Source organism: Rutidosis leptorrhynchoides, chromosome 2 (genome assembly GCF_046630445.1).
Source record: "Rutidosis leptorrhynchoides isolate AG116_Rl617_1_P2 chromosome 2, CSIRO_AGI_Rlap_v1, whole genome shotgun sequence".
Taxonomy (NCBI): Eukaryota; Viridiplantae; Streptophyta; class Magnoliopsida; order Asterales; family Asteraceae; genus Rutidosis; species Rutidosis leptorrhynchoides.
Genome location: NC_092334.1, coordinates 411,937,181 through 411,951,728, shown reverse-complemented (window position 1 = coordinate 411,951,728; position 14,548 = coordinate 411,937,181). Strand labels below are relative to the sequence as shown.

The following is a 14,548-nucleotide window of genomic DNA, read 5'->3' as shown; positions in this document are numbered from 1 at the left end:
ACATGTTAATTAATAGTATAAGTAGTATTAAGGTTTCACTAATTAGAGTTAGTTATTTAAAGTAGTATTTAACTAACTAGGGTTTAGTAATTAGTGTCCTAGGGTTTCATAAATTAGGGTTTAGTAAATTAGAGTTTTATTTAATGTAGTAATGATTAGGTAATGATTAGGGTTTAATATATATATGTGTACAAAAATTTATTTTTTACAAGTATATATATATATATATATATATATATATATATATATATATATATATATATATATATATATATATGTCGATTTATATGTATGTATATATAAGTTTATTTTGTTTCCTTAATTAAACACAAACAAGTTTCCTAAGTGTATCTAGGGTTTTAAAAATCAAAGTTTCCTTCCTTCTTTTTCTTTTTCTAGTTGACACATACACGCACATGTGTATATTTATATTTTTTTTACATGTATAGATTTAGGTTTGTTCTTATGTTTATATGTTTATGAATTTATATGAATATAGATTAAAACAAAGATCAAAGAATTAAGGAAATAGTTTAGGGTTTTATGTTATACCTTTGAAGATCCAAGAAGACTAACAAAGAAAAGAAGAACTTGATGAAGATGGAAGATCAAAGCCTTGAATATCTTGAAGAACACCTTGAAGATTCTTGAAGAACACGAAGAACACTTGAAGATTACCTGGAAACCCTCAAGGATTTCGATGGGTGGTGGTGGATTTCGGTTTTTGGCCAAAATTTAGAGAGGGAGAGAAAGAGATTTGAGAGTGAGATTTGATTGTGATTTGGTACATGGAATGGTTTAGCCTAGGTCCCTATTTATAGGAGTGTTAGGATTATTCTAGAATTAGGGTTTTATAAGAAATTACTCAGGGAACAAGTAGGCTTGGAAAAGGGGTTAGGGGTTGTTGATTTGGCTGAAAATTTGGAGGGTATGAGGGTAATTTTACCCTCTAAAAATCGGATAGGGTTTATTAGGGTTAGGGTTTATGATTTTTCACTTTAGACCTTGCACTTTAATTTAGCTTAATAACCCTTAATTATCCAAGTTTATTCATTTTAATTACACAAGTCTTTTTAGTTATATATTTACTCACAAAAGTTTATTAACTTATTATTTTTATTAACTTGTACAAAGTTAATTATCGTATTTTATAATTCTTAACGCTTAACCTTTATCGATTAAAGTTTAATTATTAAGTTTAATTGTATTGTTGGGCATTTAATAAGGAAAAGTATAGAATGGAAAAATGAGAAATATAGAATGGAAAAATGAGAGTCGTTTTATTAATATATAAAAGATAAGATATGAATGCTCATGTATCAATATTGTGATTCAATATTGTAGGAAAGTACGTAGACGCAACGGAGATGATAAACACTAGGTTTGACTTGCGAACAATACCCACAAACATTACCCATAACCTCCATAGCTATAACCCATAGTTTCCTTAGCTTTGACTCATTCGAAAACTCGGTTTGAAATCATTTGGACATGACCTCGTCATAGTATTTTATGTATAATACTAATAAAAATAACATTAATACTACTGATAATAATAATAAGATTAATAATATTATTAATCTTAATAATATATATATATATATATATATTTTAGAGAACAGAATAGAAATAAGAGAATAGAGTGTGAGAAAATCGGCCAAACTGATCGAGCTTTATACACTTTTGCTGAATTCAGACCACATGCGATCGCATGGGTCTGAAGGCATAATGCCATGCGATCGCATGGCCAGTTGGTACGCACCCAATATGTTTTGTTTTCTTGTTTGTCGAAATATTATTATTATTATTATTATATATATATATATATATATATATATATATATATATATATATATATCATACATAAATCCGCCACGTGTCGCCTCCTTATTCAACCTCACAAAATACCTTTTTGTCAGAATTTTGAATTAAAAAATTTCATAATTCCCTACATCTGACGCGTGTCCCAAATTATACTGTAGCGCACTGTAGCTACAGTAGTTTTTTTTTTGGAGATAATTTATTTAATCTTCGGATTTTATTACATACATTCAAAAAAAAAAGAAAAAAAAACAATGAACTTATTAATTTTTGGGTCTCTTTTCCATCTACACCAGTATTCCATGTCCACCAACCACCTGCAACCGCCACCATCAGCCACTTTACACCACCATGCACTGCCACCTACCACCGCCGATTTCACGGCCGGCTACGACCGTCACCGTCCACAACTTTTAACCACCATCAAATCTGATCTAAAGAAAAAACATCCAGATCCACACATGAGACAAACTTCCGGAACAAAGGGCAATTTAGTGTTTGATGAAATATATAAACATACCTGAAAACTTAAAAGACACCCAGCATATCAAATACCTCACGAGTTCACCCAATTGTCTGATTTAAGGGGGGGAAAAACGATAAACATATATATTAAAGGAACAAAAACAAATCTAAAAATCAACCGATCAATAAACAAATCTGAACATAGGACGGTTTGGTAGTGGTTAGAAAAAACACATACCTAAAAAGTCAAGTTTTTGAGTCGAGTTTTTCACGACCGTGGCTCTGATAAATGTCAAGCGCTGGACCTCCTGTAGGAGAACAACTACAATAGCCCAACACACCACGAGAGTGGCGGTGGAAAGCTACTTCCGGCAACAGTTACGATCACAACAGCAGACGCCGCCGTCGACCTTCACCGTCGACCAACACCTTACTATTGTAAAAAAAATCAAAAATAATAATTTTTTTCTTACCTGCATTCTTGAGTACAACTAGCTATTCACATATATATTACAACTAAATATGCACACGGTACAACTAACCATACATATAGTATTAACTCTATTGAGAGTGGGGTGTTAGAAAAACCCAAAAACTAAATCGAGTTCAGGTGGTCGGAACTACTGGAAACCACCGAGTCAACCGCAACCAACGATATAATTTTTCTTGATTTTTTTATTTATTATTTTAGTGTAAGATATTATAATGGTAGTGAAAATGAGAATGGAAAATTGGGGAAGATCGGTGGAGAGGATAATAAGCTGTTAAAGGAGAGAATACGGAGTACTAAAGATAGGGTAGGATGGATATGTGGATGAAATCAACCCACTTTACTTTATTTTTTTTATTTACACCCCCATTTACGATGAAAATGACAAACTGAACCTCTAAGTTATAAACATTACCACTTTAAATTCTTTTTTTTAGCTTCAATATGTGTTACACAAAACATTGAACCTACATAAAATTGTAAAGATTTATATTTCGAACATCAATTAAATTAAATTCTTATATTATACTCTATATAAACTTTAGAGTATGTTAATATTACCGGTAACCGTTTTCCTTTTACGTATAATTAACTTATCGTTAACCGATCAAAATCATCCCGCAACGAAATATGATATCGGGTTAGAAAACTAATTTTTTATCTCACGACCGAAACCACCTATTCGATTAATCGAGAGTAAAGGGGTAAGACAAAGTAGTAAAGTAATTGTTGACCAAATCATGTGGCTACCAAATACGAAGTCCAGTTGGCCGTTGCATCTTCCAACTTTTTTTAATCAAAAAAATACTACAATATTACGGAGTATAAATCCTTTCATTTTTCATATATTTTGCTCTCAAAAACATAATAAAAATAAATGTCTATAAATTTATAGTGGGGATAAATGAGTAAATAATCAACGATAAATGCGTACAACAAATGTTTTGTCAAAACACACACGTTATTGCAAAAACTTTATGACAAAAACATTGATAACCGCAGCAAAGCTCAGGCTTTCGAATCTAGTTAAACCCATTACTCGACTTTTTTCTGCTAATTAACAAAAAAAAACCCTTTCCCCCAACCAGATTTGGCGATCGATGGTGCCGTTTTCCGGTAAATGAAGCGCCGCCCCACCCACCATTAAATTCGCAACGACCTGCTGAACACACCCTTACAAATTTTCCACGATCAATTCATGGTTCTTCGTTTGTTGCGGCTAAAATAAATTGTTAGGGCTACAATCAACCTGTTGAATCGATCAAGTAAGAAATTTTTCTTCAGTTTCATTTATGAATTTGTTGTTTTATAACTTATATATTTTAATTTTAAAACGTAGACCGTATTATTGGTAGGGTTTTAATTGTTTGATGTTTGATTTATGACCTAATAACAACTTATTGATTTGTATATGTAGTGGTAATTGATCAATTATACAACTGTTAACGGGTGGCCTTCCTGTTCGATTTGTATATGTAGTGGTATTGATCAATTTGTATATGTAGTGGTAATTGATCAATTATACGACTGTTATTTTTCTCCGATTATATACGTAGTATGTTATTCCTTTTTACTATTGATCCATTTGTATAATTATGTGTCAGTTTGCTTTTTTTTTTTTCATTTGGTCAACCTTTATAATTTAACTTGAAAAGAAACAAGTCAAATTGGTTAAATCTGATTGTTCCTAAGTTCATAATCTTTGATAATGAGTAAAAGTGTCAAATTTAGTGTTTCTATTGGAGCTCCATATCTTCATCAGTATTCAGGTACCATAGAGTTTGCTTATGATCTGAAAAAGTTACAATTTTGATGACATTGTTGGTTATATCCTACTTAAATGTTCTAATTAAAAATAGAGGTAAATATGTAATCAATGTGAGTTGAATATGCAGGCGATGAAAATGACTTTTGGGTCATGTTTTTTTTGTGAAAGTTACTTCTGGATATTGCTTTGCTAAAGTGCCATTTAGGCATATCAGCCGAACCACATTGAAGCCGTAGAGTCGCAAACAATGGCAACCCCTTCAAACATGTGTCGCGATACGAAGTCATTTTAATAACGAAGAAAAAGGCGTTACATTTCGTGAGACATTCGGTTTTATAAAAGGGGAAAGTCACTTTTCTTTCTTCTCCAATGTTTGTCTTCATCGTTATTTTCAGGTGGCCTATCCGATTCTACTTATCTTTTAAGTGCAAGGTTTTCGCTTTATGCCTCTTTTTTGTTAATTTTTTTTATATTTGTTGTTACCCTAATTTATTTTGCAATATTTTGATTGAATCTGATATAATTTTTTTTACTGTTGTTGGATGTATTTTGGTTTTACTTTTATTAGGAGGCTATAATAATACAACACAAATACGAAATACAAATCTAATAAAAGCTTATAATAATACTGTTGGTGTTGCTGCTACTAATTTGCGTAGGGGTTCTATCATCTATGCCTTCTAGACATAATTTAATGCGACGATCTATATCGCATCGTAAAACTCGTGATCCTATGTCTTATTCTCAAATTGGTTACTTGTAATGCTGTTTCGTCAGATTTTTGATAAATAGATTATATAATATAATTTTTTAGCATAGAGTGTAGAATGTTTATTTTTTTATGTTGCACTTGGTGATATGTTATGGTGTCTTGATAGTTATTAGTTGATTGTTATGTTGGCTTTATGTAGTTGATTTTGTTACAGTTTTTATTTGTATTGCAGCTGCTGCTAATATGGTTGAACAACTATCTTTTGGCAGTGGTATGATTTCATTTGTGAATGTCATATATTGGTTAATGAGTATTACTTAATCTATGAAGCGTGTACCTTTTTGTTTTGGTCATATAGCTACAAGTGGCATTGTTGAACAAACTTCTTTATACCAGTGGCATGGTTTTGCATGTTATCGTTGATCGTCTTTTTTGGTAGATGCGTTTTTGTGTTGCTATTAACGTCTTCAATTGTAGCTGCTTTCGTAACTTATTTGGCCAATCGGTTTGAACGGTTTTCTTTTTTGTTTGCAGGTTGTTTGTTTAAGTTGTCGTAGTTTTTGCTTCTATCAGCTTTCATCGTTGCAAGGTAATTTTTTTTTTGCTTCTTTTGTTTTTATTTATTTTATTTTATTTATGGTTTTTTGTAGTATGCGATCCTTTATAGTCGTTATGGTTGTTATCGTAAATTTTAGAGCTTTTTTTAGCGGTTGTTTGTTTGTTACTTGCATTTACTATACACTTTTTGTTTATGGTGTTATTTAACTTTAGCTTCAAGTTTGTTATCAATGCATTAGAATGGCTTCCGAGTAATGCCATGTTGTTGAGTAATTGAGTAAAGTGCATTTTCTTAACATAACTGATTATATATGTTTCAGAGGCAAATAGGGAAAGAGAATGCCAGGAATACAACTTTTGGGCATCTATAAAAGAGGAAAAAACACAGAAGGCTTACCAGGCTAGAAAACTACAATTGGAATGAGGAAGGATTGCGTGTTAGTTCAGTCCCAACCCGGTGTCTTTTTGTAGGTAAAGCCTACCCAACTTGGATATTAATCTGTAATTAGGCCCTGCTAATCCTCCCATATTCATAATTTCTCACTTAAACCAGACTGAAACCAGCCTCTAAACACATTAGTTATATTGGAAAGTTTCGTGTTTAACCATATCAAGTTGGGTCAAATAATCAGATCACGGTAAATATTGTATTTCACAGTATGTCGAGTTACGTTTAAAACATTAAACTTCATTATGTGAGGTCTGATATTTGTTTTGTATTTAATGCAGCTGAGGGATAGAAGTGACCATTCGAGTGGAAGTGGGAGTAAGTATAGAAAAATGTGGAGAAATTTTATTGGAGTATGAACAATTTGCAAGAGATGACGGAGAACTTGAAAGGACAGGTCAACAGTTATGCATCTCTGAACATTTCTTTTGGTCAAGGGTCTTCGCCTTTTCTGCACCGTAACTCACTATATGAATCCTAATATTTGAGTCGTGTAAGAGATTAATATATGAAATTATTTACACTTCAACTGTCTACTTGCAAAGTTGCAAGCACAATATGTTTGTTTGATTGCTTATTTCCTTTGATATACAAGACCAGTTCAAACTTCATATCCTTATCATCTGCTGCTAAATCACGTCTATGGAGGACTGAGTATTTAGATTAGTTTTTTAGAACTTATAAACATATACTACTAAAGTGCTTCGTTATTAAACTGGTATCAACAACAAACAATGGTGTACAAATAGTAACGAATACTAAAACTATTTTTTATAGTTGTGCAACGCACGAGCTCTTAAAACAATCATAAAAAACATGTGTATTTAGTGTTAGTAATATCTTATGTTAATATTAGATTTTGTTTAGTGTATATGTACTTAGATATGGCAATATCGATCCATTCGCTGTTGTGAACACTATGATTAGTTAGTTTCGCAATAGTGAGCTTTGTTGTGAAGTTTGCAACAACTATAGTTAATGCATGTTGGTTAGAGTATTTGATGAATACATGTCTTTTTGGTCTAACATAGTAGTAGTTTGGTTGAAGGTTGAAATTTTGTCCTAATTATTTTTTATTGATTGGGTTTGTGATGATGTTGATTAAATTGGCAGAGATAATAAAGTCAATAAACGTAGTACAACTTATGATCTGGGTTCAGCATGCATTATCGTAATTGGCAGCACTTAGTCACAAAAATTCGTCAAAAATTGAAAATATTTTGGTTTCTTTCTTTTGGAGCTTTGTGTTATACATGAATGTGACTAATATCTACTTCTTTATTTTTATTGATCATAAACTTAATATGGGTGTTCAAATGGGGGGGTCCTAGAAGTTTTTTTTTTTTTTTTTTGTGTGTGTGTGTGAAAATGATGGTACCTCTGCAGTTTAACATACTGGGTCTTGGCTATGACACAATCTTGACCCTGCTATTACTGAGGACGAATTGAATTAGTACTTCCTTGAAAATATTATGGAGGACGAATTGAATTAGTACTTCTTTGAAAATATTATTTGAATTTGAATTCAAAGATACTTTTTAAAATTTAAATTTTGTGTTCAAACCTGTGTGTGGGACCAAGTTCTTTGGGATAAGATGGCCAATAAAATGGTATGTATTTATAAATTTAGTGAAGAAGATAAATCTTTCGTTGGTATGATCTTATGTGTTTTACTTTAAGACTAAATTAGTGGTTCATATTATATTGAATTGAAATTGAATAAATTGAAATTGAACTATCAAAGTATGTAAAGTGTTCCTATTGTACTAATGTGATGGTAGAAATCAAATATATTATATTAGTTTTAAGAATAAATTTCTGGTACAATTTTGATGTTCATGGTTTTATGATAGGTTATTGGAAGTTTTTGATGACATTACATTTGGTAAGATTGGTTGGTCAAATGCAAGGCTTGAATAGTGTGCAGATGATCAGATTCATATGGTTATTAGACATCTCAATGGATTAGTGAACTTGAATATCATATGCAAGTTCAAGATTTTGGTATATGTCAATATGTTAAATGCATTAATTGGGTTAAGGTCACAATTAGTGTGTTCAAGAATTGGTTTTATCAGCGTATCAGTATGAATGTGTTTATAATATACTTTAGCAATTCAACAACAAATGACTGCGTTGAAGTATCGTTAATTCGTATACAATTTTTAAATTCAATAATTTTTTTACGGATGAGTACCCGTGCATCGCACGGGCTCATAAATCTAGTATCTAGTATAATATATATATATGGGAGAGATCAAGGAGCAAAAGATAGCAGATGCTAGCCATAGATCTCATCTCATCAACTTTAAAAAGAACACGGAGGGGAAAATCAGTCATTTGGTAAATCATCAGATAAAACATTTAATGGAAAAGAAAAAATAAGCATCTGTTCGCTATTTTCACTTCTTCAGTACAATTAGGGTTGCTGTTCTTCAAAACAATTAGGGTTTCTAATCCAAAATTGAACCGCAATAGTCCGCAAACATCTTCAAAATCATCGTTTAGATGCTGAATATTCATCGTTCTTTGAGATTCATCACACGTTGTTAAAGTTTCAACTGAAAAGACCAATGAAGATTCATCTTTCAAAAAAATTGACAAACAATACGCAATCATCGTTCATTCATCGACTTTGTTTACTCCAGGTACCACCCTTCTTAAAATTTATGATATATTGATTGATACTATACTATAATCTTGTTTATTTAGATTGCTTGACGATTCAGTTTTCTGTACTTTCGTGTTTGTTTCACTGTGAATTTTTGGATTAGGTTATTTAGGTTCAGTTCATATTTTAATTTTGTATGGATATTAGTGAGATTAATATGAATATTATTAAAATTTTTGTACTTACATATCCAAATCAATATTCTTTATATGTATGGGAATTCAGACTACACAGCCACAAGGCTTATAAATCTATCATGTTAATTTCAAAAGAGCAGTCATTTGTAACAACCTAAATTTATATAAGGCGTAGAATTTTTCAACGATCATTAAGCATTTCCTTCCAAAATCACACCGAAATTACATATGAATCTCCCAATAATTGATAAACTACTACACGAAAATCGTTCGAATGAATGCATATTGTAGATTAAGGATGAAATCAAATGATTGAATTGTTTCAAATGTAAACGACACGACTGAATCCTGCTTGAACTCAGGATCATTTACGAATCTTCAAGATCAAACTAATCGAAATGCAACAGAAGAAATTTGGGGGAGAACTAAGCATAGATGAAGAAATCTGACGTGCTATAACTAAGAGAGATTGATGAATCGCTGATTGTTCGGCAACATTCAGGTATAAATTAGCAATTGATTTTGTATTTAAAGTTTCTAACTAGTTACATAACTTGTTCATCCATTTTTCTGGAGCAGATTGTTGGTGATGATCTCTTTGTGACAAACCTAACGGTGACGGATACAAATCCGAAGAAGCATGACGAATTATGGAACTAATGAGTTGATGATTATTTAGAAACATTCAGGTATAATTTAATCACTGATTTTTTTGTTTAAAGTTTGTACTTGTTACCTTGTTCATCTTTTTTTGTTCGTCTTCCAAGTTTGATAATTAGTGAAACTGGTGTATAAATTAAATGTGTTCGATGAATGTTAACTACACATTCCACTCTGAATACGAATTTCTTAATTAATATATTTATCTTCTTCACATTCAGTGATGCTAACATATAAATAAGTTGAAGAATTAAATTTAAATTTAAAATATGAAAGAACACAATGAGGTGTAGATGTTGAAAGAGGTTTCAAGTAGTTATTTCTTGATAACAATTTTTTTTGTTCCTAACTTGTTTATATAATTTTGCTAATCAGCACCTGTGGCATCACCTCCAAGCACATTTCCAAGAGATGCACCACCAAGTCCTACATTGACCATGTCTTAACCAAATTCACCAGGTGAACAAAATTTTCTTTATCGTTACATTAGTATCAGGGATGACGATTTTCACCCAATTGATAAAATGGGTTGGTGTAGGTTGCTGTTCAAATTGATAAAGTTTGCAAAAATGAAAACAAGGTCAACCCATTGAAAATTCACTCTAAGTGTATTCAAAAAACCTCCTAAATTATAAATTTGTTGATGTATGTTTAAATACTTATCATAAATTTTTTGAAACATATCAAAAGGGTGTGATTGTACTCTAGTGCAGGGCAGATTCACTTGCTGGGGACTATTTGGGCTGCTTTAACCTCTCTATAGATAGTGCTAATCTTATTGTCATTAAAACACACTTTGCTATATTGTATTGCTATCTTTTTAAAATCCTTAGCATGTGCAAATTAAAATGATTCATGGTAATATACTCACCTCTTGTTAGTTTCAAATTGATTCCTTCAGGACGTGCTGAATGTGTTAGGTTTGTAAAAAACCTTTTTTGGCCTGTGCTGGTACAATTTTTTTTTTTTTTTTTTTCATTTTACTTTTTATTTATCAATCTTCTCAGGAGGTTCTCATTTAAGGCTTATATGTTACACATAGAGCACATTTTTTTTTTATACGAACATTTTGTTTAGTTATAATAATTTAAATGTGAACCACAGGTTGGGAACTCTGTAATGCAGTCAGTTTTCAAACAACATTAGCCACACAAGCAGGTGGAAGCTCCATAGCAGTGACGCATCAAACGCTATGTGTTCAGGAAACCAACCGGGATGCAATTATTACAATACCCTCTGCATTACATCCTAGATGCATCATATTTTTATCTATTATACATACCACCTCCTGCCATTTATCAATTTTTGAGCAACGATGCGTATCCCAACAACCTCAAGGTAGTTATCCATCTCCACAACTTGCACAATACAAGCTTGGAAGTAATACTCGTAAATTGGGTCACATTGGAGTCCTAGGGTTCCTATGGCATGTCTCCAGTAGCAGGTTATAATCTGAACCCAACTTCAATAGCTGCTAATATAAACTCAAGTGAAGATCTTGGTGGGTCTCGGTTCAAGGAAAACAATGCTTATGGCGTCCAGCATGGCCAAAATTAGGAATATTACGAAATTTACTATGATACAATTTTATGTAATTTTAGTAACAACCCATAACGTTAACATTCATCAAATGTATGATAATAATCTCTAAGCACGTTAACATTCATTAGATGCATGATAACATAGAACACCCAGAACGTTAATATTCATTTGATGAATAGTAACTTTATATAAATTTAGTAACGATCAACACCCCATAACGTTAACATTCATCAAATGTATGATAATAATCTCTAAGAATGTTACCATTCATTAGATCTATGATAACATAGAACACCCAGAATGTTAATATTCATTTGATGAACAGTAACTTTATGTAATTTTAGTAACAATCAACACCTTATAACGTTAACATTTACCAGATGTATGATAATAATCTCTAAGCATGTTAACATTCGTTAGATGTATGATAGCATAGAACACCCAGAACGTTAATATTCATTTGATGAAAATAGTAACTTTATGTAAATTTAGTAACAATCAACACCCCATAACGTTAACATTCATCAAAATGTATGATAATAATCTTTAAGCATGTTCACATTTATTAGATGTATGATAACATAGAACACTCATCAGATGTATAATAATAATAATAATAATAATAATAATAATAATAATAATAATAATAATAATAATAATAATAATAATAATAATAATAATAATAATAAATCTCGTTAACATTCATTATATGCATGATAACATATTAAATCATAAATATAAAAAAATCACAAATAATTAATGTTTATCATTGTTAATATTAATAATTTAGGAAAAAAAATAAAAAGAAATTAATAACTAATATAAAATATTGTTCATATGATAATCTTTGAACAAAAAAAGTTTCAACTCATTAACATTCAATCATATGTATGATAATAACGTGAAACCACACATCAGATGTATAATAACATATTAAGTGATAAATTAAAGAAAAAATCACTTATAATTACTAATGTTTATCATCATGGATACATTCACTTTGAAGCATTTAAAAATAAGTAACATCTAAATTAATATAAATTTATTATTCATATGATATGATAATCTCTAACAAAAGGATTCATCAAATGTATAATAATAATCTCTAAACCCAATAACAGTCATTAGATGTATGATAACATATTAAGTGATAAATATAAAAAAAAAAAAAATTTGAATCTAATAAATTGTAATCTTCTCTACATTTTACAAATCGTGAATTTTAAATTCTATGTGTCAGACTGTCCTTTCATTCAGAGCCTTTATGCCACGTGGAATTTTACTGTTTTAAAAATTTTTGTCCTTTTATTATGATAAAAATACATCTGGACCAATGAAACCATATGCCTTTTCAACTCGTGCACCTTTCCTCTTTCTCTTTCTCTGTAAAAAAAAACCCCTACAACCAATTACTCCGGCGACGATGGTCGGTAGCCGCCGTTCTTTTAATCGCCAATACCACCACTGAATTCCTTGAATTTTTCTGCACAATACCCTATCAATTTCGTATAAAAACGAAACATTATATCATTAGGGTTACGCCGCTTACACCAAACGACTACAAAGTTACTCCGTTGCTTAAGCCGACGTGATGAAGACGATGTTAAGGTTCAATTCGTTACGGTTCAACATTAAAATCAATCTGAAATTATCACATATGGATCATCAATGGCGGAAGTTCATAAATTTGTTTATGATTCGCTGCAATAGGATTATGATGTAACGACCCGACCAAAACCGTTATTGACGGCGTCGTTAACTTAGGTCCCGTTGCGTGGTCGTAGTCCCTATATGAGACTCGTTTGACCAAAATTATGTCGCGTTCATTTGAAAGGTACAAAGTTTAGTTTAACAAACGGATCGACAATAAGTTTAAGTTTACAAAGTTATAAAGTATGAATGAAATAACTTGCGACATAATTAGTTTGAAACCACAGTTGCTATAAATAGCGTAAGTAAGTAGACAAAAGTTTGAATCCAAAAATGCTATCCCTAGCGTATGTGATAATGCTAAAAACGAACATATATTTCATAGCATTATTCCTCAAGAAAGACAAGCTTTTAGTTGCAATTGTTCTATTTACAAGTGATATTCGTTTGTATAATAAAAGGTGAAGACAAAAGACAGATTCGACGAATTGAAGACGCAAACGACCAAAAAGCTCAAAAGTACAAAAGACAATAAAAAAGGTTCCAATTATTGATAAGAAACGTCTCGAAATCACAAGAGTACAAGATTCAAAACGCAAAGTACAAGATATTAAATTGTACGCGAGGACGTTCGAAAATCCGGAACCGGGACCAGAGTCAACTCTTAACGCTCGACGCAACGGACTAAAAATTACAAGTTAACTATGTATATAAATATAATATAATATATAATTAATTATATTAATTATATATATATATTATATATATATATTAAAAACCGTCGGCAGAGAAAACTCCAAGGACTGAGCTGTAAAATTAACCTCCGCGACTCGCGGAGTTTGAAGAGGCTTTTGCCGCGAGTCGCGGAGCCCCAAATTTCAACTCTGCCTATAAAGCAAACCGAATTCTGATCAAAATATCATCATCTTTTCTTCCTCATTCATACGTAAAATTTATATTTATATTTATAATTTATATTTTAATTTTAATTATAATTCTAATAATAAGGGTATGTTAGCGAATGTTGTAAGGGTGTAAGTCGAAATTCTGTCCATGTAACGCTACGCTATTTTTAATCATTGTAAGTTATGTTCAACCTTTTTATATTAATGTCTCGTAGCTAAGTTATTATTATGCTTATTTAAAACGAAGTAATCATGATGTTAGGCTAATTACTAAAATTGGGTAATTGGGCTTTGTACCATAATTGGGGTTTGGACAAAAGAACGACACTTGTGGAAATTAGACTATGGGCTATTAATGGGCTTTATATTTGTTTAATTAAATGAAAGTTTGTTAATGTTAATATAAAGATTTACAATTGGGCGTCCCTATAAATTACCATATACACTCGATCGGACACGATGGGCGGGGTATTTATATGTACGAATAATCGTTCATTTAACCGGACACGGGAATGGATTAATAGCCACTAGAATAATTAAAACAGGGGTGAAATTACATTCAAGGGTAATTGGTGTAATTGTTAACAAAGTAGTAAAACCTTGGTTTACACGCAGTCGATAACCTGGTGTATTCATTAAACAAAGTATTAAAACCTTGTTACAATTCGAATCCCCAATTAATTGGAATATTTAACTTCGGGTATAATAATAATTTGACAAG

The 14,548-nt window shown here is 31.2% G+C and overlaps 2 long non-coding RNA genes across 3 annotated transcripts; both read left to right on the top strand.

Annotated features, from left to right (window-relative positions):
- Positions 1-4,676: 4,676 nt before the first annotated feature.
- Positions 4,677-6,759, top strand: LOC139892302 (uncharacterized). Its single transcript, XR_011774029.1, has 3 exons — positions 4,677-4,976; positions 5,791-5,845; positions 6,135-6,759. It is a non-coding gene; the product is annotated as an uncharacterized lncRNA (long non-coding RNA).
- Positions 6,760-8,749: 1,990 nt separating this feature from the next.
- Positions 8,750-10,980, top strand: LOC139892301 (uncharacterized). 2 transcript variants are annotated; one of them, XR_011774027.1, is made up of 5 exons: positions 8,750-8,910; positions 9,433-9,572; positions 9,650-9,759; positions 10,106-10,189; positions 10,835-10,980. It is a non-coding gene; the product is annotated as an uncharacterized lncRNA (long non-coding RNA). The 2 variants fall into 2 exon arrangements; XR_011774028.1 differs by lacking the exon at positions 10,835-10,980 and adding an exon at positions 10,632-10,643.
- The last annotated feature ends 3,568 nt before the right edge of the window (positions 10,981-14,548 follow it).